Genomic DNA, 27,953 nt, shown 5'->3' with positions numbered 1-27,953 from the left:
TCTGGCCTAGAAAAATCACTCTGGCTGCAGTTGCTGCTTGGCTTCCTTCTGGCCTGCTGTTGCTGGTGCTGCTGGTGTTGTGAGAGTCTGCTTGGCAGACTGCTGTGTTTTTGTTCCCAATCCCTTATTCCCTTCTGCCTGTTTCTCTCTGCCCCCCTTCTATCCCCTGCTTTAAACCTTTCACCACCCTGTTGTGTGTCTGTTCTGTTGTGTGTTTGTTCTGCTGCTTTCAATTTTTCCCCTGTGAGTGAGTGAGCGTTTGTCTGTCTCTCTCTCCCCTCTCCTCTGGGCCAGAGGGACCAGGCCCTTTGGCCTGAGGCATCTCTCTGGCCTATTTCCCTAACCCAATCCCCACTTTCCTTTTTTTGCTTTTGGTGGCTGCTGCTTTTAAATCTGTTGGCTGAGTTCAGATAGAGAGAGAGTCCTCCTCTTCAGCTCAGCAGCCACTGCCAGTTGTTTTTATTTAATTCTGGGTTCTTTGGGGGTGGGATTTTCCTTGTTTTCTCTGGAGCAGGTGCTTTTCTTTGTTAATCAGTTTCTTGCTGTGCTTAGCACACGGCCTGCCTCAGAGTCCAGAACCTCTGTCCTCCCCTTTCCTTCCCTCCCCACCCACTTCCCCATCCCCATCCCCACAGCCTTTTTCCCCCACCAGCATTTTTATTTATTTTCTCAGTGTTTTTAATTTTAATTTGTTTTTTGGGTGGGTGAAATAGCTGGAAAGCTTTTCAATCTGCCCTACCCCCACCCCGGCTGTCCCTGCCCGCCCGCCCGCACTGTGCCAGCCTGCCACTGGTCTGGAATTCCTTTTTTCTCCTGACAAGTGTGTGGGGCAGAAGATCTCCAGGACAATGAAGGGGTAAGTGATTACTTTTTGTTGTCCCCCTTTCCCGCCTTAGTGTTCCTTAAATAGGGACTGCTTTCATTTTTGGGTGTAGGGAGGTATATTTTCTGTGTTTTTTCTTTACAGGTTGTTTCTTGTTTTCACCGGTTGTTTTTTGTTTTTATAGGTTCCCCCACTGTGTACTTTATTCATTGCATTGTTTTTATTGTGTTGTATTGTCGGTGGAGTGGGTGGGTAGGCTTGTTTTAAAAGGGGTTTTCTTTAAATAGGGTTTCTTTTTTCTTTTTTTTTATGAAAGGTTTCCCCCTCCATAGGTTTTTTTTAAAGGTCCCCCCCATAGGCTTTTAAAAAAAAGGTTCCCCTCCAAATAGTTTTTTTTAAAAATCCCCTTTCTTTCTTTCTTTCTTTCTTTCTTTCTTTCTTTCTTTCTTTCCATTTTCCCATTTTTTTAAAAAAATGCCCCAGGGTCTTCGAGAATGTCTGAGAGCCATGTAGCAAGCAAAGCTCTCAGCAGGTGGCAGGCAGAGGTGGGAGTGGTCCCCAAGCTGGTGCGGGGGGCCAGGGTGGGGGGCAGAAAAGATCCCATCCTGGGGTCCCACAGGTCCCCATCTGTAAATTCTTTGGCCCAGGTGAGGTGGTGGTGTGAAGGCTCTCCTATCTGGAGGAGCTTGCTGCTGCCAAGCCAGGTCCTGGACCAGTGGCGGGTCCATCAGGTGGTGATCCACCGGGGCTGGTGCCCGGTGCAGAGCCTGGCGGTGCTGGGGGCTCTCCTGTCAGGGAAGCTTCTTCTGTGGTGGGCATGGAGGGCAGGGGCTTGAGGGCTGGCAGTGCAGCCAGTTTTCCCTCCCTCTTGCAGCCCTTCCAATGCTCCTTTTGCCACTCAGTGGGGGGGCCCCTGATGATGCCCAGGTCATGGCGGAGTCCAGTGCTGGGTCCTCCCAGTCTGGCTCTGAGGGAGAAGGGTCTGCTGCTGAGTCAGAGGGGGCAGATCCTCCTCCAGTGAAGTCGGGCCCTTCTTCTTCAGCACAGGGTAGAAGAGGGGTGGGTGACAGTGGTGGGCGAGCACCAACAGCCCCCCAAGGACTGCCATCACCCAAGAGGCCCAAGACAGTGCCCAGTGGCATCTGAGGCCACCCAGAGCAGTGAAGTTTGGCAGCATTTTGAGGTTCCTCAAGATGCCCCAACCACTGCTCGCTGTGTCCACTGCATGGTCAGTCAGGGCAAGGATGCTAAGCATCTGGGGATGGCCTCCATGTGGCAACACATGCGATGGTGTCACCTGGATCTCCTTGAATCTTCTGGTAGCGCTAGTGCCCCTCATGTGCCTGCGACTAGCACTGACAAGGGCAGTGCACCAGCTTCCATGAAGCAGGGCACACTGCCAGTCAAGCGGTGGACACAGTCATCAGGCAAGATGAAGCCTGGTCACGTGGACGCACGTATCCTCACCCACCTCATAGGGCAGATGATGGCCACTGATGACCAGCATTTTCAGGTGTTCGAGAACTCTGGCTTCCGCCAGATACTCCAGCTGCTAGCATCCGACTACACCATCCCCTCAAGGACCACATTAAGCCAGAACGTGGTTTCCTCCCTGTACATGCAGTGCAGGGAGCTCGTGTCAGCCATGCTGCATGCAGCACTGGCTGGCACCAGCGTGCATTTCACCACTGATCTGTGGAACAGTGTGAGTGGGATGCATACTGCTTTCCTGGCCCTGACTGCCCACTACTGGGGTCCGGAGAGAGAGGGGACTTCCAGTGGTGCTGCCTCTGGCTCTAGTGCATCCCACAGCGTATTTTGGCACAGGTGGGCCATCTTGCACATGGAGACCTTGAATGTCAAGCACACCAAGGAGGAGGTGGCTGCCATACTCAGCCACCAAACTGAGCAGTGGATAGGCGGGTTGCCACACCTCTCCCGGGGGTTTATTGTGACAGACAATGGCTCCAATGTCACGGCATCAGTAGAGTCAGTGTTGGACTGTGTGAACATCTGCTGCATGGCACACATGCTCCACCTGACTGTCAGGGATACCCTGACAGGGTATACAGAAATACAGAAGTATTTAAACTTCTGGGTTTAAATACCAGAAGTAATATAGGATTTAGAATGTGGGATGTATCATGTGATTAGATGATAGTCCATATTGCAATGTGGTCCCCACCCCCAACCACCATTTAGTTCGAATTATAAATAGAATAGAGCTCAGGTTAGGACCATCTACTTTTGTGGGTGGGACTTAGTTTTGGCACAGGTTTTTTCCCTCCATGTCTGAGGTGGAAAGTTGTGAGAGAGTTAATTTAATCTTTGCCAAACTAACCAACATGTAGGTAGGAAAACTGCTGCTTACAAGACAAACGTGCTGTTTAGAAGTTTCACCCACTGTCTGGTATCAATAAATATGAAAAGCTGTGTGTGTCTGAGTTTCAAACATGATTTTTTTTTTCCGTGACAGGAAAAAAATGGGCAGTCCTATCCACCAAAAAACATCCTTAAGACTTGGGGTCACCTTGGTCCTTTGTCTTCACCCCCCCCCCACTTTCCATCCCACTTACAGCCTCTTCAGTCACACACACACACACACACACACACACACTGCACCTCTCCCTGCTAGGATGCTAGGATCTGGCAAAGCATTTTGACCTGGAAAATCCCAGTCAGGTTGGGGGTGAAGGATTGAAACAGAGAGGCTGTTTCAGATCTTGTCTTCCCTATAGTGTTTTGTGTGTGTGTGTGTTTTTGAAAAGGAACTGGTACTTACTGCTGCATGGGGCCATGTGTGGGGCCACACAAAGCGCCTGGCACCACACTCACAAACTAACTTCCAGCCTGGGATCATAGTGGCAGGGAGGGTTTTGTCTTCATTCCCTGCAGGGGAAGCTGGTAGGTGCCAGTATTGCATACTGGTGTGTATTGTCACCACAAAAGCTTCCCCACCTTTCAGCACCCCACTTACATCTACAAAACTGTGTCTTTTCACTCTCCAGCAGATACCTGGAGTTGTGGGCTTGGAAACTGTGAGGATCCTTTTCTACAAAAGGGGTTTTCCTAGTTTGGAGCTCACTATATTGTTTACTATTATCTATCTATCTATCTATCTATCTGTCTGTCTAAAACTGCTTGGGCCTCTTTCGCTCACTGACATGAAACTCCCAGACCAAACCACAAAATATAGAAATATGCCATTTTTGCAGCTGAGGTTCCAGACCTTGCCCAGACTACCAACAACCCCCCCCACAAAAAAAACCCCAACAACAACAACAACACCCAAGTCCCATGAAAATCTCTTTCCCAGAAAACAGAAAAATCTCCGATTGAAAAGCATGGCAAATGAAACCCATAGAGATAGGAAAAGACTAGAGTCACAGGGAGTGATAATAAGTTGATATATGGAGCAATGTTTGCAAACTGCAAGCCCTTTTACACACACACACACACACACACACACACACACACAATCTGAGGTGCACTCTGAGATCTCCAAACATGCCCATGTAATTTGTGCTATTACAAGTACAGCAGGCAGGTAGGTAAGCACATCGGAGAAGATAAAGCAGCCAGAGTGCTCAGTTTTGCCTCGGAAAAGGATTGCATCTCAAAAGCTGATTACTGTGCATGACTGTATCATTTTATGTACTCTTTGGGAATGTGCTTGTCTGAAGCTGGAAATACAATAAAGGAAGCTTGGGACAAGGATCATAGAGTGAGAGGCATTGGAGTTGGAGGGGTTAGATTACTTATCTACCCCAACTGCAGTGGATTGTGCACAGGTGAGAGGAGCACTGCCAATTAAGAATATCTGGAGTTAAGGTTCAAATTAAAGAAGTTCATTGGGGAAATGCATGCTGCTAGTTACATAAGGTATAGGGGAAGAAGGAGAAAGATGAAAGTCTTATAGGCTCTGAGGTGCTCAACAAGATCCATCAAGAGGGGGGATAGCCTTGCATTTGTGAAATGAAGGTACAGTAAGATTCTAAACACGTGATTGAAAGAATTCACTCTAGCCACATTGGTCTGTCTGTCTGTTTTCCAAGTGGGTATTTTAAAAAAACACTGATATACTAATCACATGTTTAAAAATATCATCTGCACTGGCCCAGTAGCTTGTATCTTCCAGAGTATTGATAATTTACAATTAATAGGTAGCAACCACAGTATCACTTACACAACTTGAGCCAGCACAAGGCACCTTTCCTTCCTAATTAATGAGTCCCCTGAAAAAGCCACTGATTAGGGGTTGGGGGATCATAAGAATGTGGAATGCAGAGTTGGAGAGGGAAGGAGGAATATCCAAAAAACCATGAGGAGAACTGTTAGTGGAGACACCATTTTGCTCATGGTTTCCGGATATTCTCCTCCCATTGCAGTCGCCTGTGCTGCATCCCATGCCTTGCTAAAGGTTGCTCAGACTTAGCCATCTTGGGGAAGTGGAGATTCAGTAGAGAGGACAGGGTGGGAAAAGTGCTTTGTGCTGGTGAATGTTGCACCTCCAATACTGTGGATGCTACCCAATATTAACAATCCATTAAACTGTGGGGGGTGGGGAGGTATATTCCCACAACCACCAGAATTTTAAGGAAGACGTTAGCAACAGTTTCCAAGCCACTTACAAGGGCAGGGAATAGGTCTGTTTATGAGCTCATAAAGCAGTCTATCAAGAGTTGTGTTGATACACTTTCTGGAGAAGCATCATTATGATCTCAGTTAACTTGTGAAATAGGGGGATATTTTTGAGAAATTGTACTTTCAGGATTTCAGCAGATTAGTATATTTTAACCCAAGTACAGCTTTTCCAGATTAGACACTGGCTCACTCTTTCTTGTATTTTATGGGGACATCAGCGCTCAGTCTGGTTTCTGTACATAAATTTCTGGTATAGCCAGACCTTAATTGGAGCCAGAGATCATCGGTACTTATTGCCAAAACTGGTTTTGTATAGCTCTGGAATATGTGAGGTAGTAAGAAAGATGAGTGTGCTTCTAAATCTGTCCAGAGCTCTTTTCCCACACCACTGAGTAACCAAGAGCAATTCTTCCTTATTTCATACAGGGGGAAGAGGGGAGTATTTTCAGGTCACTCTGGGCCAGGTAAGCATGAGCCACAACATCTCTTACTGTGGCCTTATAGAAAACATTGTTTGCTTTTAGTCTGGGACAACTTCAGATTTTCCTTTGTCTATTATTTGAGTGGAGTCCGTGTGTAACTTGACTATTCTCTTTTTATTATTTCAAGCAATAAACTATATTTGGCATTAAGGGAAGGATATATTTTGAATATGACTTTATGTTTAGTTCCTTGAACACAGATGACAAGTAATAATTGTTGGCTGTAACAAATACAGTTGATGGAAGGGGTGACACAGAGGAGGGAGAAATTACTCAGTTTTTATATACATATACTGTTTGTTTTAACAGAGCTACAGGTTTTACATAAGCATGGTGCCTTGCAATATCCTGACAGAACAATTTTGAGGTGACATCGAGTTATGCATACATGAGTTTTCCAAATGTCATATAACGGGAGTCTTGCAGTTGCAAACAACTTCATAGCACATTGATAAATGCTTACATTAGCCCACATGCTGTGCAGCAGTACCAGAGTGGAAGAAAGCTGCATACTTGCAGAGAGGCTGCCCAGAGTCTAGCTGTGGCAAAGGCTTATTCCGCACCTCTACACATGGGGAGCGGGAAGGGAGGTAAATGTTGTTTCTCTCTTCTCCCTATAAAAGCCCTTTTCACTTCCAGAAATGACCCTCCAGGCCACAGTTCTGGCAGCAAAAAGGGCCTTTGCAGCTACGAGGGGAGAGAAGCGAAATTGCTCCTCCGCTCTCTGCACAGAGCTGCAGAACAAGTCTTTGCTACAGCTCGGCTCTTGCACAACTCTGCTTCTTCCATCTTTGTACTGCTGCACAACCTGTGGACCATCAGGTCTTATTGCCTTTATTTGATAATTGAATCAAGTTCCAGAATAATAATGCAGCACTGATTTGGGGCACAAACCATCCCGCTGTGGGCACAGTGCTGCATGCAACAGTTGTTTAGCATAGGGCTTTAAGAAAGCCCACCTCCCTCCTTGGCTGGCTTGTGGTATGCATCAGCACACAGCTATTACAGTGAGAGGGCTGTATGCAGCAGCTCCCATACATCTGTGTAGCCATCTTTCTCTCTAGGGCTGGTCCACACTCAATGCTCAGCTGGGCATCCCGTTCCCCTCCCATGTGCTTGGCTTTGCAAAGTACAGCAAGAGAAGCACCCATTTTGCTTCCAAACTTTTACTTTTTAATGAAATGATTGAGATTTGTAGGGTACCTTTGATGAGGATGGCCCATACTGATTTTGTCATGTAAATCGTATACTGTGTGACACATTTGACTATTATTTAATACTTGATGAGGATTTACGCAAAAGAAACACAGTGCCAAGCCTAAAGCTGTTTAAATCTTTTAACTAGCAATATTTTTTTTAATCCAGAGAAGGAAAAAATAGTCTTTAATGAGCAACATATTTTGAACAAGAATATATGATGTCAATATTTCTAGAGCTGCATGAGAGTAGTAGTATTGAGGGCTTGAACTTGTGCTTACTGGTGCAAATATTAGATCACTACAAGGGAACTACAGGGAGCTACTACTAGTTTTGAAAGCCTGTATATTTTACATCTGATTTAAATTAATATAATGTTTTTTTTTAAAAGTGGCTTCCATAAATGAACTGCTTTTGTTTGGCACAACACAACATTTGTGTTATGCACTTCCTTTTATGGAAATGTGCAACACAACTATTCTATATGACATTCTTTCAGGTGATCAGATAATAAGAAATACTATTCATCTATGATGAGATAGATGAGATGAGATAGTTGAGAGAGATGAGATATGTAAGTTAGTAGGAGTTTGGGGCAATTGAAGTTCAAATACTGAAGTTCTGTTTTATGTGAATTGTGCCCTAATTGCCATCATATAATAAATCAGACCACTTTGGTTGATTGCTATATCCAGTGACAAAGGCACATTCAAACTTCTCCTCAGCAATACTACTACTGTCATGCTGTCCAACAGATGCATGTGAGAACAGGACTGGAACATTTCCACAACCATGTTGATCCACTGGCCCCAAGGAAGTCTTCTGTGGCAACCATACCATTGAAACAATGCCTACAGTGGACATAAGGATGTGTATATTATAATGAAATAGCATATCATATGAAACAATTATTCAACATCAGCATACTCTACAATTTTACATACTCTATAGTTTACGACACCATATATTGTCCTGAAAGGCTTTAATGGTAACTCAAGAGTCTCTTACATGCAATGATATAAAGTGGTGAATGCAGCAGTCATTACGACAATGTCACTGGAAGACATTCTTCCCCCCAAAGAGTAATTCAGATGCTAACATATACCTACATGATTTCATCAGAAGCTTTTATAAGGTACTTCCATTAGCATCATATCAACCAAAAGACCCTTTTGAAACAAGTCAATGACAGTGTCTCATTGGATCCATTTCAAATGATAGCTAATGTAGCTATTGAATTCAGTGAGAAGCTGAGGACAACATTCTTTTGCCTACATTTACTATGAGTATGGATTTATTCCACATATGGTGTGGCCAGCCTTAAACATCCTACTTAAGTAAGATGTTGTTCAACCAATCCCAATCCTGCTCATATTTTGTTAAAAATACTAGCACATCCGCTTAAGGGAATCAACCTGGTTTTCCCACATGGAGCTTATTGGACTCCTCCCAACAAAAAACATGAAACAGTGCTTTCAAAGACCTGCTCCTTTACTGTTAAAGATACAGTGGTGGCTGAAAGTGAAGACATTCACACAACCAGGTGGGCAGAGGGGGGTGGACAGGTGGGGGGGGGAGGCTGCACAACTTACCTCCCCCCCCCAGACTATCATTGTAGAAGTCTCCGGCATGCTGCCACACACCCAGATGATTCGTACTGCTCTGCTGCAGTGTGGATTGTTCGTGGTCAGGATTCATTGTCCTGGCCCCTGGGTATCCCACAATGCACTGTGTGATGAGCATGGCACATTGGGAGATATCCCCCTGAGACAGATGCTCTAGACAAACAATCCTGGCAGCTGGGTTGAGGGCGACCTCACACCTTCAACCTCCGCTAAAAGCCAGGCTTGAAAGGGTTAAGTGGGCAGGCAGTGCTGGGATCCACACAGATCCTGGTGCTGCACACGACCAGCCTAACCCAGGCTGGGCTGTCCTAGCCTGGGTTAGGATGCTTGGGATAACAGCCTGAGTGTTTAATTTTAGTATTGTTTCCCCTTCTTCTTGCTCTCTCGGCCCATTTTTGTTTTACTAGTTATCCTCCGAAGACACTTGTAGACCTTTCTTTAGACTAAACACTAAGCACCTGGATTGTTAGTGCTCCAGCATGAGACTATAGCATGCCTCAGAATCTTTAGCATCTTTAGTATCTTTCTCAGGATGTGAAACAGGTACTGGTTCCTGGAGTGGAAAAACTTTGGAAAATAAGACTTTCCCTCATGTAAGATCAGATAGGAAAAATGAGTATATTCCAGATGATGAACACACTCTGCTGGGTTCTGGGCAATAAATAGATCCTAAATAGATTGTTGTGTACACATGCACACACACATACCAACTCCTCCTTGAGATATTTCCCTGCAACTGGTCATGCTACACCACAGTACTAATCTGTCACCAGTAAGCCCTGGTGCTGGAACATCAGTTTGGATCATTGCCCCAATCTCTCCTTATTCTTTCTCATCTACCTGCCAAGTCCTAATGACTGAGGCAATTATTCATATATGGAATAAGTTATATATGGCACACATTTCACCAGTGATAGATCTAACAGTATTTTTGGCAGCCACTTTCTCAAGCTATTTGCTGTGCTTGAAACCATTTAAACCTGGGAACTCAAGACTTCATTTAGCATTTCTAAATATCTCTCTCACTCTGGTTGTTATCACTGTTGTTAAAAGCTGTGGGCTGGAAATGAGGCTCTGCAGTGGCCAACAAGTATTGCACTGGAAGCCTAGCTTGTCTTTCTAGAAGGACCCAGTCCTCACCATGCTGCCAAAGGTCAACGTGTGGTCTCCTTGGGAGAAAGGCAGCATAATATACTTCTGTCTCTCTTCTGACAACAGTCACCTTAAGTGGCTCACTGGGAAAATGCTTGACTAAGAAGCAGAAAGTTACCGGTTAGAATCCCCGCTGGTACTATATGGGGCAGCAGCAATATAGGAAGATGGTGAAAGGCATCATCTCATACTGTGCGGGAGGAGGCAATGGTAAACCCCTCCTATATTCTACCAAAGACATACCACAGGGCTCTGTGGGCGCAAGGAGTCTAAATCGACTTGGCAGCACACTTTACCTTTACCTCATCTGACAACCACCATTCTGCAACAATCTCCAAATCTAGACAGAAATCAGGAAGCAATTTCTCAGCCTCAGATCTGTTATGCTCAGTAAGGATCCCCCTTCCCCATATATGATGCTGGGAGTCTTCCCTTTCAACCTCTGGTGAAGCAGAAGGACCACCACTAAAATGGGAGGCCGGATTCTTAGTGGTTAGTGGTGTGAATATCAACATTTTTAGAGTTACTCAGTAAATTTGTTTTGCTAAAGTTCAGGATCTATCAGAATCAGACTAATCACCCAATTTGGATTCAGGAGGGAATTTCTCTATATCTCAACATGAATTTCCCCTCTCTTCCTTTGTAACATTGTTTTGGCTTGTTTGCATGAATTATTTCCTCTGAAAAACCTCACATCTGATCATTTATGCAAGTCCCGAACTGATCTTTGGTCTGTCATAAGTATGGTTAGCTCAGAGCCCGAAACCTATTAGACATCAAGAAAAGCTATAACAATTAAGTATTGTTGGTGTGTGTGTGTGTGTGTGTGTTTTTAAAAAATTGCTATCAAGCTCAAAAATTGGCTTGTATTTACAACTGCTTAGAATTATGGATATCTTGCCCTTTTTAAACCTCTTATATTTATGACTTAGTGGTTGGTTATTTATTTATTTATTGCCTTTTCTGATGCTATTCGCTTAGCATAGAAACATAAGTCATTACAAATTCTCAGCACCCAATCCCCATGCTCTCTAAGAGCTCTAGAATCATGTCAGGGGCACCATTCCATTGTGACTAAGGCCTCTATAAAACTTTAGTCAATAAGTGTTTAATACAGCTATTGACAAAGGTTTATGGGGTCCTGATTCATAAAGGACTCGAGCTTACAATATTGAGCACTATTCATGATTTGCATTCTAAATCACCTTGCAAACTGATGGCACTTATCTGAAAAGAAAGTTAAAAAGTTCAGTGTTAAGCAGTGCCTGATTAAGTATCAAACCAAATACAACCATAAAAGAGATTTATGTGATCCAGAACACCTTGTTCTAATTGGAAAACGGGATATTTATGGCAAATAGCAAAAGGACGAGTTTACACTTTTAATTTATTTTTAAATGGCATGATTCTTGGCCTTGAGGTAGTATCTTTCTAAAAGAGGTAAGGGATTTGGGAAGCATTGATGGCACATATGAATGCCCATCTATTGGTGCTTATTAATTTATGCTTATACTTGGACTGTCAACTAGATGTTGTCAGAGGACCTGAATGATGCTATGTTTTATGGAAAAAGCTTTCCTGTGAATGTAGCTTTTTTTGCTTATCTATATATCACTTTAAATAACTGCACAATCATCTGTTGACCTTGGCCGACATGCCACGCAATGTAGCATGGGCAGTTCTGCACTGCTGTGGGTGTATATAACAAGCCAGCAATGTTGCACAGGAGCGGTCTTGTACTATGTTATACAATTGCATAGTATGCCTGTGCAGTACTAACACCAGTGGAAAAAATGGCCATAACAACACACAAGCATGACTGTGCAATTTTACATATTAGTGCAAGTGTATTCATGCACAGTAGTGCCAGCATTGTTTTAGATGATCTGAAGCAGCGCGTGTAGTGCAGAACCATCCGTGGTATGCTGTGTGGCATGTCAGCCATTAAATGTTCATAAATAGGTGATTCTGAATAAGCAGCTCTGAAATTCTATATCAGTGGACCACATGGAGGTCTTATAGTGAATGTCCCTGAGTGAAAATTTTGATTACTGTCTAATCTTTAGTAGTAATATAGGTCAGCAAACATTTCCTGTTGAGGTTACAAACATTATAGCAGATAATTAAGATTATAGCAGATAAGACCTCGAAATTATAGAATTCAAAGAACTGTCTTCTCTTAATCACATTAATTGATTGATGGTCAGAACTGTTACTGGATTTTCATGCCTGGAAAATCCCACATATGCAGAGGCCAGCTGAACATGTGATGGGATGCAGTTGCTTGCCATTCTCGTTAGATGTTCCGTTGATACTACAATAGCAGACCTTAGTTTTCTTTGTCTTCAGATCAACACTGCTGTATAGTTTTAAAGTAATATTCTCCATATGCAAGTTTTTGCATTGTAATTTGTTACGAATCTGATGACATACTCACAGATATACTTTCCCTATTGGACATAGCTCCACATTGCTTAGCTCAGCACGTGAAAAAGACTTCATAGAATTAAAAGGTTGCTTTCTGGGTATGGGGATGTGGAAAGGATCAGTATGTGAATTATGAGGCAGGCCAGACAGCACCATCAACTGGTGAGTAGGGATGTGCTTGAACTGCAGTTCAAGCAGCAGTTCAATTCCTGGTTGGGAGTGGGGAGCAGGAGCTTTAAGAGAGAGGAGAGCAGGTCCTTACCTGCTCCACCACCCCATGGAGCTTCCTGCAAGTATCCCCACAAAGTGCCAGCAGGCACATGGCACCTGCACATGTGTGTGCTTGTGCAGTATGGGGATTCTTGGGCCAAGCTCCACCCTAGCAAGAAGCTGCATGCAAGAAGCAAGATAAAGACTTGCTCTCCTCTTTCTAAAATCTCTCGCTTCCCACTCCCAACCAGGGCTTGAACTGCTGCTCAAACCATGGTTTGAGCACATCCCTACTGGTGAGAACCCATTTACTTATTCACAACCACATCCAAGTACCAAGTGAGAAGGTAAAGAGGTTCAATTTCTTTGAACAAATGCTCCAGTCCTACAAGACAAATGCTCCAGTCCTACACCTGTGTACATAGGTTAGCGATGTGAAACGTGTTCAGTGTTGAACTGGTTCAATTCGACTGTTCGTGGTCGAACCAAACCACCCCCTGTTTGGTCTGACCCTGGACCGAACTCCCATGGGGGTTCGTGACTTTTAAAAAATTAAACTTTCTTATTACACCTACCCCCTCTGCGGGAGTTGTTTGTGGTGGTGGTAGGTTATCCCTTCCCCTGCCAGCTTCCCATATGCTCTTTGGCCACTTATCAGCCTTTCCCCCTTGGTGCGGTGGCCATTTTGGAGGCTGCTGCACCTGCACAACAGGCCTCTGCCTCTGCATGGCCTGGGTCTCAGGCCACGCAGAGACCCATTGTGTAGGTGTGGTGGCCTCCAAAATGGCTGCTGCGCTGAGAGGGAAAGGCTGATGAGTGGCCAAAGAGAATAAAGGATGCTGGCAGGGGGAGGGGAAAATTCTGTGGACCCCCCCCCCACCCGCCACCTTGAACAACTCTCCCAGAGGGGGTAAGTGTAATTTAAAAAAATTAATTTAAAAAAAATCTCAACCCCCCCCAGGACCGAACCAGACCGGGGGGGTCGAGGGGGTGCGAACCGAACTGGCCGGGTCCAGTTCGGGTCCAGTTCGGACTCAAACTAAACCAGACCAGCTGGTTCCATGCACACCCCTAACAGAGGTGTCTAACAGGTTGTGCAAACATAAACAAATTATATCATCAACCTGTATAGGCTGATAGACTCTTCTCTACATGTGCAGCATTTCAACAGCTACTGCATATGAAATGGTCCTCCCTCCTCCACTTTTGGCAGGCAAGTGCATTGCCCTTGTCCTTGATCATTGCTGAACATAAGCTTGATAATGTTGTTTGTGCCCACATATTGTCTTTGATTATTTCAGCCGCCTTGAGTGTTTTCCCATAGACTATACATAATTTAATAAACTAATAATAAATTATTCCTCAGGTGTCTCACAGAACTCCTCCATCTCACACTAAAATATACATCTTGGGAGGACCACCTGCTCCCAAAAGTTTCTGCCCACCCAACAAGGTCATCGAGCGGGAGTGGGGTTTGCTCCATGTGCTAATGTTGAGAGAAACTAAATTGTTGTGAATGCGGGACAGGGCCTTCTGTGCTGTTGCCCCCAGGCTCTGGAATGCTCTCCCAGTGAATGTCCACTCTTTAACATCTGTGGCTGCTTAAGAAAAACAACCAACTAAAGGCTTTTTTATTTGTTCCAGCATTTACCCCTTAGGAGTTCCTTCTGTTATCGTTTTGTGTCTCTATCTGTGTGTTCTATGGTTTTTAGTGTTTAACTGATTTTAAGGTTCTAAATTATTGTTATGGAATTTTATTGTATTTTTACTTTTGTAAACTGCCTTGGGATGCTTTATGAAAGGTGGTATAAAAATTGAACAATAAATAAATAAATCTGGGTTTGGATTCTTTCCCCCCTTGTTGGTAATTAAAATGGTGCGGCATAAGTCATTCTAAATATCCTCTAAACCCATTAAAATAAAATAAAATAAAATAAAATAAAATAAAATAAAATAAATAAATAAATAAATAAATAAATAACAACTATATAGTAAGGCGTAATGAAGAGATCAAAGGCAGGATGCCAGTAAAGCAAAAGCAGCAAGGAATCTAATACTAGTATGATTCTTTTGATTTCTAAGGGCAGTAATTCGTTCGAAGTTCATCCTGTGCATACATATGGCCAATATTATTGAAGTGATATACAGTAGTCTAGTTTCCTGTCTTTTTTGATACAAATCCTGGAAGGAAATAGAACAAGAGGGAAAATAGCCAAATAATGTTCTTCAGTGGAGGTTTTATTTATGGGCAAAAATTTAGATAAGGATAGAAAGACTGAATGATGGACAAACCTGCTTCAGATATAAACTGTGAATGATAGGGATTGGAAAGGGCAGGATAAAAGAGATATTATGTATTAACATATCTAGAGTGAATCATGATTGTTTAAGTTAAGCTACTTCAAAAGCTAAGGGATTATTGTTCTTGCACAGGTGTTGATCTTCATAAAATAACAGAGGATCTACTGTTTTTTTTAGAGACCTTAAAATATGTGATTGATAGAGTGTGCAGTCATGTATTTTAGCAAACTTTTACGCCCCCCCCCCTTATGACAAGAAGCTATGAAGCTTTGCCAACCATTCTTATGGAATGAGAGAACCTTATTTTCTACATCCTTATAGAAGATCCAAACCTGGTACTTATGTGAAAGATGCTATTTTTATTGTCTAAACTTAAATTTAAGCTAAATTAACTGTGACAAATTCTATATCTGTTAATTTGTGTGGATCTGAATTAATCTGATAAGATCAAAGATAAAGGGCATTGCACCTGTGTGAGTTGTAAGAAAATTCTCATGAGCATTTTACAAACTAAAATATACATTCTGATTGCCTGATGACTATCACATGTTTAGATCACATGGCAACATGCCACAGTTCACCCCGAAAATGGGACAACAATAATGGGACAACAGTAACAATATACACAGTCACATTGTGACCCATGGCTAAAGTCTGTAATTAGAAAGCACACTTTCTGTGTTCTGATCTTCTCACGTTCTTCTGTAAATAAAAATAGTCTTATTCTCCCAGAATAGCCTGGGTGCTCCATGGCCATTTGTTGCTATGTCAAAGAAGCAATCAGTGTGAATACAGCTACTGTCAACCAATACCTGATATTTGTCTTGCACCATGTTTATAGCAACTTTATCAATGGCATGGCATCAGTCATTACAGTTGCTGGGTTTCAGCACTTGACCCAAAGTTTCAGGGTTTGGGTCAAGGTTTTGGGTCACTGAGGGAATTTTGGTAACACTCCAGTACAGGAAGATTCAGGAAAATTAAACTTTTATTGATTAAGAGAGCCCAACAGAGGCCTGAACAGACTACCACTCCTACGCAACGCTTCAACACAACTGTTAATATTGTAATAATAGGGAGACATATATCAGGCAGAATATAAATATGATGATAAATAAATAAATATGCTACTGCCTCTTTAAGATAAACCATGTGGCACTTGGTTTGTCTTAAAGAAGCAGTTAACATATTAATAGTCAAGAATAGCAAAGCTTAAGGCAATCTCTATCTCAAACCTCCAAAACATAAGACCTGGTAATCTGGCCCATGGGGATTTTTTTGCTGTCCCACAGGTAGCCAGCAGCAGCAGAAGCCACTAACTGTGGTATTTGTGGTGGGGCTGGCACAGTCAGGTGCCCCATTGACTGAGCAGGGAGGGGGTTTATTATCTGGCCACTGTCCTTGGTTAAACTTGTGGGCCCTTGGGGTGAGGAAAAGACCCACAAGTAATTAATTGCTTAAATTAATGCTTATCTTTATAATCAATTTTACTGAAATACTCAATGTGCAAAAAAAATGTCCTCAGTGCCCCACACATCAAGTCAAGTTGTTTCTGGCCCACTGGGGCATTTGAGTTCATATTAACAGAAGACCAAGCCGCATTCACATGTTCTATTCAGTGTACGACAGTCTGTGTACAATGTATGCACATGCAGACATTTCTGAGCATCGCAGGTCACTTGGGCTGACTCTATATATTATGGGGCAGTGGAGCGGGGGAGGTTTGTATAATTCCTGTGAAAATTGTCTGTGCACTGCTTGCTTGCTGTACATTTTAGATCCTCGGTAGTAAGTGGGATCCTGATCTAGGCATCCAGTCTGTATTTTATGGAAGAAGTGGCTATAATGTAAAGATGATTACTCATACTCTCAGGAATAAAGAAAGATTTTGGATCTCACCAACATGGTTATCACAGGTTTATGGGCCCTGAAATTTAAATGCTCTTCATTGTTTTAGATCATGAAATTTTCTTACAGCAATGAACCAAGTGCAAAGCGGAGTACATGCCTGAATCAGAGAACATAACCAGTTCTGGAATTGGTTCTTATCTTTTGTTTTGGTTCAAGTTATCGGCTATGAGGAACATATTTCCACAAACATGGCCATTCCTATTTGCTTTCTTCAGCTAACATTTGCCCAGTCTCTTCCAAGAAAGATATCTGAAGACACTGACAAAAGCTTTGTTAAGGTAATTTGGCAAGATCAAAGCAGAGGAAGTATCCGTTCTGAGTCTGTATTTTATATCTCCCGCAGGGTATGGGAACTGGCATTACCTAATCTCCAGTTATTTTACTGAACTGCCAGAGTCAATTTTATGTCCTCCTGGACCATGAATAATGCTTGCAGTGTTTGACTTTTCTTAGAAGTTGCTGGCTGTTTGAAGGCTCCATTGCACTCTCCCTCATGTCCCCCCTGTAGTCCTGCAACAGATCAGGACACAACCAGATTCTGTTGTATTAGTCACTTTCTCAAAAAATTAGTTCATTCCACAGTTGTCACAGAAAACAAAATTTTAAATTAGCTTGAAAGTTTGGGTCCCCCCAATATTAGAAAAGCAACAATAGTAAGAGAAATATACATGACAAAGGTATTTGGCAAGCTAAAGATTTAAGCATCTTCAGGGAATACTTGCAGGTAAGATGTTATGGGAAGGATTATGATGCTCACTGCCCTCATCTCCAGGGGAGAGCCGCACTGTTTAGAAAGGCCATGGAAGTCAATGTACTATGAGAAGAGGAAGGAGAATGGTTGTGGTCCCTCAGCCAGAGGCCTCTAGGGTGCAGATGGTTAACAAGCTGGAGGGCAGTCAGCATAGAATGCCAAGTTGTGGGGATGGAAATCATGAGTCAGTAGTTTGCTTCATAAGAAGCTATCATATGTCTACATAAAAATTCAAAAATGGAAAGGGGGGGGGAGAGTTTTGAAATCTCAATTTCAGATGTTTATTTCCTTACTACTTTTTTTAAAAAAGCTTCTTCAAAAATCATGTTGGAAACAAGAGCTCTACGTTTGTAATGGCTTATGAAATATGTTTCAAATAAGATATGATTTTCCTCCAGAATTTTAGAATTCAGTAGCCATTCTCAAAGCAAAAAATGTCTGGCATATTGCCAGCCAAATAGATACCATGGGGGTATGCTGTCGGAGTAGATACAGATGTGATGCACAACTGTAACTGCTAATTAGGGTTTATCACATGCTGATAGAATAGGTAGGCAGATATGTCCAAGGGAGAAAGAGGCTACACAAACAACACTATCAATTATTATGGTGTTTGTGAACCACACTGCAAACTTCTAGATGGAGTAGAGTGCTAACAGCAAGGAGGTTGGATGGATGCAGTATGAGCATCCTGCATTACTTTGCAAGTAGACTCCTGTTTCAAGCTTATGTTGCAAATATACCAATTACCAGAGATATGCATCAGCAGATGTATTTTTTTGGTCCTGTCTGGATGCATTTCTCCATACTAGTTTAGCTCATAACTTATCACAAACCATTTTTATTCTTTCTTGCTAGCATATGTCTCTTTTTATCTCTCCTATTGTTGGTGTTTGCATTTCACAATACAATATTGGAGCTGATTTTTTTCCCCATGTAACAGATGGGCAAGAGCATTATTTTTCTTGATACTCCATTTTGCTGCTTTGTTTATATTTTGTGTTGACATAAAAAAGGTTTCTTTTGTAGACCAGAATATTTTTTTTGTTCTTTCCTCCGCAAGGTACCCAAAAGGCACACGTTTTTTGTATGCTTCAGTATCAAAATGACAAATGACTGAAATATATCAAACATTGATACTGAAAAGGGTGGGTGGGTGGGGAGGAATCATACTGGACCATTACAAGAAAATAATAGTGTTTTCCCCCCTAGAGGATTTTCTTGCCTTTTTATTATAATCTGTAAAAGATGACAAACATTCCTGCAGATCAGAATTGTTTTTGAAATTCAGACATGGTGACATCTTAACAAAGTACTTGTGTAATGAGCAAAGCTGACCACAAGAAGATTGCATAGTTGTGCTAGAAAACCAGGGATTTGCGAAATTGTATTATAGCACAGAAATCCCCCTCAAAACAAGTGCAAGCAGGCTCACAATAGCAGAACACTAGTCTGGAACCTGTGCTCTGCACTTAGCATACATAGCTAGCATAAAAGCTTTGCGCTAGCACCCAGCAGCTTGTCCTAAGGAGCCAGGGGGCGCCAAAGGAGGTGCAGCTGCCTCTGCTTCCTGGTGGCAGCTTGGGCTGCTCCTCTCTCTCCCGCTCCGCTTGAGAGCCACGCTGTCTGCAGGCTGCCCAATCGTCAGGTAGTTCTGCCTTGCTCTACCTTAGAAATGGCTAGCCTGCAGGCAGCATGGCTCTCAAGTGGAGTGGGAGAGAGAGGAGCAACCTGAGCTGTTGCCAGGAAGCAGAGGCAGCTGCACCTCCTTTGATGCCCCCTGGCTCCTTAGGACACACCGCTCCTGGCTAGCACAACATCCTTCCGCAAGTGCTTTGTTAGAATCTTAACCAATATTTATAGCTTCCTTGTTGCTTTTGTTTTGCTTGGGGTAAAGCTTTACTGTTCCTAAGTAGGCTCCATTTTACTTACTTACTTATTTAATTTAATTAATTTATTTATTTATTTTTACATTTTATATCCCGCTCTTCCTCCAAGGAGCCCAGAGCGGGGTTCTACATACTTGAGTTTCTCCTCACAACAACCCTGTGAAGTAGGTGAGGCTGAGAGAGAAGTGACTGGCTCAGAGTCACCCAGCAAGCATCATGGCTGAATGGGGAGTTGAACTTGGGTCTCCCCTGGTCCTAGTCCAGCACTCCCACCACGACGCCATGCTGGCATGATAGTGGGAAAGGCCTCCGGAGGATAAGTGATATTCGGCACTGCTCTTGCAGCTATGCAGTGGATAGCTGCTGGAAATGTGGGGCAGCTGACCAAGAAGGGAAAACAGAGGCAGCACTCGAAGGGTGTGATGGATGTAGCAGCTCTGTCTCCATGACCTCCAGTAACCATAAGCAAGTCTGTTTCTCCAACTACTTTAGGGGCTAATTTCTGGAGAGGTTGAGGCTAAGATAATTAATCCAGCAGAAAATCCACCTGGAATAGGGGCTAAACAATGGAAGGATGACAGACCATGTAGTTTGCAGCAACTTCCTGCAGCCAAGCTGGCTCCAGATATTGTTAGTCCTCCCTCAAGATTTAGCCTGCAGGGTAAGGATGGGAACTCAGATGCTTGGCACGTTTGAGGGCCAGTATATATATTATGAGGCTCTCCACATGAGCAGTGTGGAGAGCCAGATGGGGTTTGGCAGGGAGACCCGCTCTGCCCACACGCGAGTGGCTAGCCTGCCCTGGGCAGCCGGATCGGCTGCCCACATGATTACAGCTCCATCACAGAGCCGGTAGGGGTGGTGGCCATCGGGGGCTGCCTGGCTCCCAGAAGCCCCAGAATGCTCCGCACAAGTGCACAGGGCATTCTGGTGAGCGCCCCCCCCCCCCCGCACATCAGGAGGCTTGCTGTAGCCTCCTGGTCAGGAGTCTCCCCATGATTTGCCATGGCGCGGAGCCACACTGTGGCAACTCACAATCCAAAAAACGGGGCTTAGCAGAGGGCTCACTCCACTAACGTCATTTAATGGGGTGGGGTGGGGGATTAGGCAGGCTCGCTCCTAGCGGTTCACACGTGTGGGGGAAACTGGGCTGGGCTTCCTTAGCCCAGTTCCCTCCGCGTGTGTGAATAGTCTCTATGTATCTTTGGAACTTCCTGCTTCCTGATTTAGGCTTGGTTCCTTCCTAGTTAATTTTAAATGTAATTGGAAAAACTTTTTATTCTAGCAGGCATTACCCTAGCTATACTTTTGTTATACTGTTTATTGCTTCTTGTCAATTTTATTTTTGTGCTGTTATGACTGGTTTTACATACTGCTGCTTTTTTATTGTATAATAGTGAGCTGCCATAAATTCATTCGTGAAGAATGGCAAACTGAGTGTTGGCTGGATCCCACAACGCTTTGGTAACATCTGTTAGGAGGAAGCAATTCAGTTGCCTGACCCATCTGATTCCTCCTAACAGATATTACTAACATGTCATAAAATTCGACCAATGGAAACTACTCTCCTAACATGTGATTGGCCCTGAGTCCCCATATCACTGGACAGGCTTTTTAGCATACACTCTGAACTTGATTTCACTGGCATGGTTCTTCTGTTAACTGAGAAATGACCCGTGATGAGGGAGTTTTCACCAATGTTAACTGATCAGAAGCAATTAGGTTTTATTGTCAAATGGTTAATTATGTGCTTGTTGCCTCCTGGAATTACTCAGACACACTGGTATACTGAACACGGCTTGATCAATCATACTTAAAAGCAAAATCCTTCCTTAATAGTTTATCGGCTTACAACTTGGCTGCAACAGATGAAATTTTTTAAAAGTAAGTTGGTTGCTGCCAGTTCTTAATTTGTCAAAAGACAGGTGTAGGGGAATAAGCCTTTCTGGATGCTGTGCCTCCTCGTGTGAAAAGCCTGTCCCAAAATCCAAGAAATATCTACTAGGTTTATGACAGTTATGTTCAACATGTATAACTAAAATATACAAATTAGTTAGGACCCCTTTTCTTGCAAGCCACTGAGACCTATTATTCTTATATTGTGCTACCTGACAAACTGTTTTCCTTTCTTCTCTCACGGTAGCGGTTTAAAACTGTGATGAGGAAGTAGATGGTTTTAGGGTGTACTAATGTGTGGCTATAATGTGCCAAGCACATTGTTTTAACAACATTTGTATTAAACCATTTTCCTCTGGAGATCCCTACTGTTGATCAAGTTCCACCTACAACTCACTTGATTTAACCACTTGTGGTATAGTGTAATAGACTTAGTTGGAGATGCTAAGAAAGTACCAGCTATAGTTGCAGTTTATTGACAATGCCACATGTTGCCCAGGGTGGTCCTCTACTAGACTGATTTGGGATTTCAATACCTTGAGAAGTGCACTTTATAATGCTGTAGCATGGTTGATCCAGTTTGAACTCCAACCAGTGTTCCCTCTAACAGGGATTCCCATGTCATTGACTACAACTCCCAGAATCCCCAGCTGCGATGGCTTTTGCTTGGGGATTATGGGAGTTGTAGTCTACAACATCTGGAAATCCTTGTTAGAGGGAACACTGACTCCAATACAGTTGAGCTGAATCGCTGGTACACAGGACCAATTCTCCAGTACTGTTTCCTGCCTTTTCCATTTTCCATACAGCAGTAATGTAGTCACAAATTCAGAAGTGCAGGCACTTTCCATGACAGCCCCCATAGTCACAGCCACCCTAACTTAGCCACACCCCTCACTTAGATAGATGCAATAATTTGAGGGGTTGTGTTACAAGTAGTCAAAGATCATGCAGATTCTAGGGAATGTACTAAAATGAATGACAGGGAATGCCCAGTGAAATGCACTAGTTTTTTCCAAATGGCATAGAATTTCTGAGTGGCCAATGGCCATTTGAGAATTTAGTGCATTCCATGGTCATTTGGAAGGAACCAGTGCATTTCAGCGGGTATTCCCTGTCATTCATTTTAGGATGTCCTGACACTAGTCCACAATAGGAAATGCATGCTGATGGTCCCAGATTCAGTTCCTGGCAACATCTCTGGCTAGGGCTGGGCAAGACTCCTGCCTGAAACCATGGAGAGCCACTGCTATTCAGTGTAGTCAATACTAATTTAGCTAGACCAAGGGTCTGACTCAGTATAAGGCAGCTTCCTATGATCCTAAGACAGGAAGCATGGTAATAAACAGTTGGAATAGCAAGGTAAAGGTAAAGTGTGCCATCAAGTTGATTTTGACTCCTGGTACCCACAGAGCCCTGTGGTTTTCTTTTGGTAGAATACACAGGAGGGGTTTACCATTGCCTCCTCCCGAGCAGTCCAAGATGATGCCTTTCAGCATCTTCCTATATCACTGCTGCCTGATATAGTACCAGCAGGGATCCAAATTGGCAATCTTCTGCTTGTTAGTCAAGCATTTCCCCGCTGAGCCATTAGGTGGCTGGAATAGAGCATCACATTATTTCCAGTGTAGAAAGTCAAGGGCTTTGTGTCCCTGCTGAGACCCTGGATGGAAAAAAGTACTGGGACTGTGTCCCTGCCCATCCCTGAAGCACTACACCACTGCCATACAGTGGACTACAAATGAAAGTAAATTAAAAGGTTGTCTAGCTCTACACTACATGAACAGAAATAAAAAATCTCCTTTTTGTGTGTGCAACCCTAGAACTAAACTATCTCTGCAACCTGCAATAAGCTTAGGCAGATTTAGCAAACTTCTGCACATTGTTGTTCTCCCAACTTACCAATTACATTCGGGCCATTTTTCCCACTGGGAAAACATGCTATATTTATGATTCCTTCTCTCCCTACCAATCCCTCCAGTTTGGGGGGAGTAGGGGCTTTGTGGTTATTCAGTGGAGCACAAATTGCCGTTCATACAAATGCAGTGGCATGATTTTTGATTTGCAGGCTGCCACTGCCATTAATAACCTCCTAGGCTGTCAGGCTGTCATTCCTTGTTGCCGCAACGATTTGTTTCAAATATAGGGGCTGATTCACGAAGAATTTTTTAAAAAAGTTGTCCTATTTTTACAGGAACCTCAAAATATTTATGCGTGAAAAGAATACATGTGACTTTTATCTTAAAAAGCATGATTGTTAAATACCTGTCTTGCTTTCATGTTAATGGTGGGCAAGATGCAAACAAGAAATCTGGCCAGAAAACCATTGCAGAACCATATTATTTCAGTAAATGTCCTGATCTATATTCTTCTTAGGACTGATGTTCCATTGAAATGATGCAACGCTGGGACACAGTATTGGGATTGGGATCGGGAGAGGGATTGGGAGAGGAGAGCTGGTCTTGTGGTAGCAAGCATGACTTGTCCCCATAGCTAAGTAGGGTTGCATATGAATGGGAGACTTGATGTGTGAGCACTGCAAGATATTCCCCTCAGGGGATGAAGCCACTCTGGGAAGAGCAGAAGGTTCCAAGTTCCCTCCCTGGCTTCTCCAAGATAGGGCTGAGAGAGATTCCTGCCTCCAACCTTTGAGAAGTCGCTGCCAGTCTGTGAAGACAATACTGAGCTAGATAGACCAGTGGTCTGACTCAGTGTATGGCAGCTTCCTATGTTCCTATGGGATGCCACATTCCAAAAGATGGAATGATAAGACAAGATGATAAGACATGATAAGATGCCATGACAAGACAAAACATACAAGAAATCAAAATTAAAGCAAACTTTGGAAAATGTCATCTGGGCCTTTCCTAGACAGCAGGCTTTGCTACAGGATTAAGAGGGGTGAAGTACTGCGAATATGGGGCATACTGGATATTTTGAATCTGCCCCAAAAACCAATGCAATAAGAGGAATTTTTTACCCCTGTCATAAATCAGGCAAACCTCTAACATGCAATGAAAAACCCGAATTGTGTGTGAAGTGCTGCCTGATAGCTCACAGGGTCTTCGACATAAATCAGGATGATATGTGAATGCACACCTGCCCTTCCTTTGGTTTAGGAAAGTAAAATTGCCATGTGGGAACAGCCCTGGCTGATTATAAAGACTTTTGTTGAGAGAAAATTTGTCCATGAGATGCATCATTCTAAGACCTGCATTAAAATCAGGATTTTGCTTTTAGATCATTCTAAAATCTGCATTATTTTCTTTGACTTACAGCAGGATGTCAGTGTTTCTGAGAAGAGAAATGTGCCACTGAGTTATAGAAGTGACTTGGGCTGCAATACTAAGCACAGTTATTAAGGAGCGAATCCCTTTAAAATCAGGTTTGACGCTCAGCTTTGACTCTCTTCAAAAGGAGGCTATTTGAGGGTGGGGCAAGGGGAGGAGTGTGGCTGAGGGGCAGTGCCGCTCACCCTCAGCCCCACACCTTCCCAGGGATGGCCCTGTTTAAAATATTCATTCCCATTTCTTTCTCAGTTGTATACTCCAGCCCAGACTGTATACATTTCAGGAGGACTGTAGAAATTCATTTACCTGTACTTTCTCAACATTATACATGCCATAAGGTGCTTCAAGCAACTACCTGGAAAAAGGAATGTTTAAATCATTGACAAACTATACACAGTAATTTACACTAAAAAATTTAAGGGGGCAAGTTCTTAATTGGCACTATCTTCTATGGAATGCATAGTAAAACTTCTGAATACTTTTCTCTGTCCAACAACTAGCAGCCAACCACCAAACCTGTCAATGCCATATATTTTCTTTATGTTTAATTAATGGAATACTATAGCAACAGGTTTACCCCCCTCCTCTCCTTTTTTAATTTGATCTCCATGGCATTATAGGAACCTAAAGCTTCCAGTAGGCATATATTCCCCCTTTTCCTTGTCAGAGAAAATGTATATTCATTTTAGATTTGCGGAGGCAATTATGAGAACCACCAGTTGTCTATAGCAGCTAATCAAAGTGATAACCTGCAAGTTCCCAACTCCCAATGAGAGATACCCACTGATGAATGCCACATGAGCAGTAATGGCCTAACAGTTATGACAATATGAAGCTTTAAGTAACCTATATTCTCAGGAAGGCTCTGTTAATATTCCATTAATATTCCATGGTTGGGCATGGTAATTGAGAGGGTGGTGGCCTCCCAGCTCCAGACAGTCTTGGAGGAAACTGATTATCTAGACCCATTTCAAACTGACTTTTGAGCGAGCTATGGGGTTAAGATTGATCTTCAGAAAGGAACTGACAGAGGGAGTATGACTCTCTTGGTCCTTTTGGATCTATCGGCGGCTTTTGATGCTATCAACCATTGTACTGATCTGGAACATCTGAGTGGGTTGGGGGGTGGGAGGCGGTGCTTGGTGGTGCTTGATGGTGTCCTTGGACACTGTCACTCTTCAAAATCTGAACTTTTAAATGGTGTTCCCCAGGGCTTCATATTGTCTCCAATGCTTTTTAATATCCACAAGAAATCTCTGGGAGAGATCATCAGGGTATTTAGTGATGGGTGTTATCATTATGCTGATGACACCCAAATCTATTTATCTATGTCAACATCATCAGGAGAAGGCATAACCTCCCTAAATGCCTGCTTGGAAGCAGTGATGGGCTGGATGAGGGATAACAAACTGAGACTGAATCCAGATAAGACAGTGGTAATAAAAGGCATCATCTCATACTGCACAGGAGATGGTAACAGTAAACCTCTCCTGTATTCTAGCAAAGAAAAACCACAGGGCTCTGTGGTCACCAGGAGTCGACACTGACTCGATGGAACACTTCACCTTCACTTATTGTCCAGGGTGAGAACTTGGGAGACAATTTTGATCTGCTGGTTCTGGATGGGGTCACACCTCCCCAGAATGAACCTTCCCAGAAGGAACAAGTATGCAGTCTGAGGATGCTTCTGAATCCTAACCTTTCCCTGGTGTCCCAGTCTGAGGCCGTGGCCAGAGCTGCTCTATCAGCTTTAGTTTTACACCAGCAGTTTCTTGAGATGAATGACCTTAGAGCAGTGGTGCATAAGCTGGTAACCTCCAGACTTGACTTCTGCGATGTGCTCTATGTGGGGCTGCCTTAGTACAAAGTCTGGAAACTGCAGTTGGTGCAGAATCCAACAGCCAGGTTGGTCTGGGTCATCTCGGAGAGACCATATCACTCCTATACTAAAGAGCTACACTGGCTGCCAAAACGTTTCTAGGCAAAATACCTATGAAGCCCTAAACAGCTTAGACCCTAGGTAGTTAAGAGAACATCTTCTTCGTGATGAGCCCCACCACTTGGGATGTGCAAACAGGTTCAATGTCAAACAGGTTTTTTTTCACACACAAAAATTTAAGCTTTTAAAAATTAAATTTTACTTAATGCCAACTGGGCCAGGGACTTAGATTCAGCCGCAGGGGGGTCTCCAGAAGTTCCCTCTATTCCCCAACTGGCCTCTATTTATGTTCAAATCTCCTGGTTCAGGCGGTCTTTGGTCTGTTCTGAGTTTGTCTGCCCTCCACTGTGGTGACCATTTTGGAGACCTCCGTGCATGCTCAATGGGCCTCTGCATTTCTGTATGGAGGCACTTTCTATCCTGTGAGATCTATTTCTAGTCTAAAGTGATCCAAGACATAGATTTACTACCTCAGTGGGAACTAAGCCTCTGCTTCTGGTAGACAACAATTAGCATTCCTCAGATATCACTACTGTACTGGCAAATCTTGAAACCAGGGCCGGATTAACATAGTAGCAAATGTAGCATTTGCTACGGGCCCCGCGTTTTCTAGGGCCCCGCACGCCTGGCTTGACCATCTGCCCCTTCTTTTGCTCTCTATTTGGTGCTCTCTGCTGACTCTCCTCATTGCTGCTGCCCATTCTCTTGCCTCTCTCGAGGGCATTTAAGCAAGGTCTTCCTGGCACCATGGTGTTGATTGGATTATCTATTATGTTAAGCAGCACGGGAGGGAGCAGTAAGAACAACAATAGGAACAGATAGCTTGCAAAGGGGTCTCAAAGATAACTTAATCATCAGGGAGTTGGGCTTTATTTGTTTAAACTGTAAAAGTTTTTAAAAACATACATAGAGAGAGTAAAAGAAATAAAAGCAGTTTAGATTTAAAAACAACTAACTATTAATGCCGGGTGGAAGAAAGGAAGCTAAAGAAGATGCTAGTTGAATGTTGCCAGTGTTTTCTGACTGACTGGGAGAGGATAAAGATAAACAATGAGAATCCCCCTCCCCTTGCCTCGTGCAAGTGGGAGGGTGTTTGTCCCAGCCCGGGACTCACAAGCCCAAGAAGAAGCCTGATTGGTTGGCTGGCTCGTGGTGGGCGGGGCTTGCTGAGAGGCCGAGCGTTTCCCCGCTCTGGCCTCTCAGTCGGCTGTTTGTTTCCGATTAGGAAGGAGCTCAGTCCGGGAGCTCCTTCCTCGAAGGCCTTAGTTGGGGGGGTGCGCCCGACAAGCGGGCGAGGCGGCATTCGGCGGCGTTCCGTCGAGGGGGCCATAGTGTCAGCGGTGGCCCCGCTGGTAGGGGGGTACTCCCGGGACTGCTCCCGGCTGGGTTGCAGCTGCAGCAGCAGTGTCTTTGGGC

At 43.6% G+C, this 27,953-nt stretch overlaps 1 long non-coding RNA gene across 1 annotated transcript; it reads left to right on the top strand.

The window, feature by feature from the left end:
* The first annotated feature begins 601 nt into the window (after nucleotides 1–601).
* LOC128323800 (uncharacterized) lies at nucleotides 602–24,720 on the top strand. The gene is made up of 3 exons (XR_008306472.1): nucleotides 602–856; nucleotides 5,894–5,931; nucleotides 24,587–24,720. It is a non-coding gene; the product is annotated as an uncharacterized LOC128323800 (long non-coding RNA).
* The last annotated feature ends 3,233 nt before the right edge of the window (nucleotides 24,721–27,953 follow it).

The sequence above is a fragment of the Hemicordylus capensis genome, chromosome 4 (assembly GCF_027244095.1).
Source record: "Hemicordylus capensis ecotype Gifberg chromosome 4, rHemCap1.1.pri, whole genome shotgun sequence".
Lineage (NCBI taxonomy): Eukaryota > Metazoa > Chordata > Lepidosauria > Squamata > Cordylidae > Hemicordylus > Hemicordylus capensis.
Note: the sequence above shows the minus strand (reverse complement) of the source record. Positions and strands in the feature narration are given on the sequence as shown.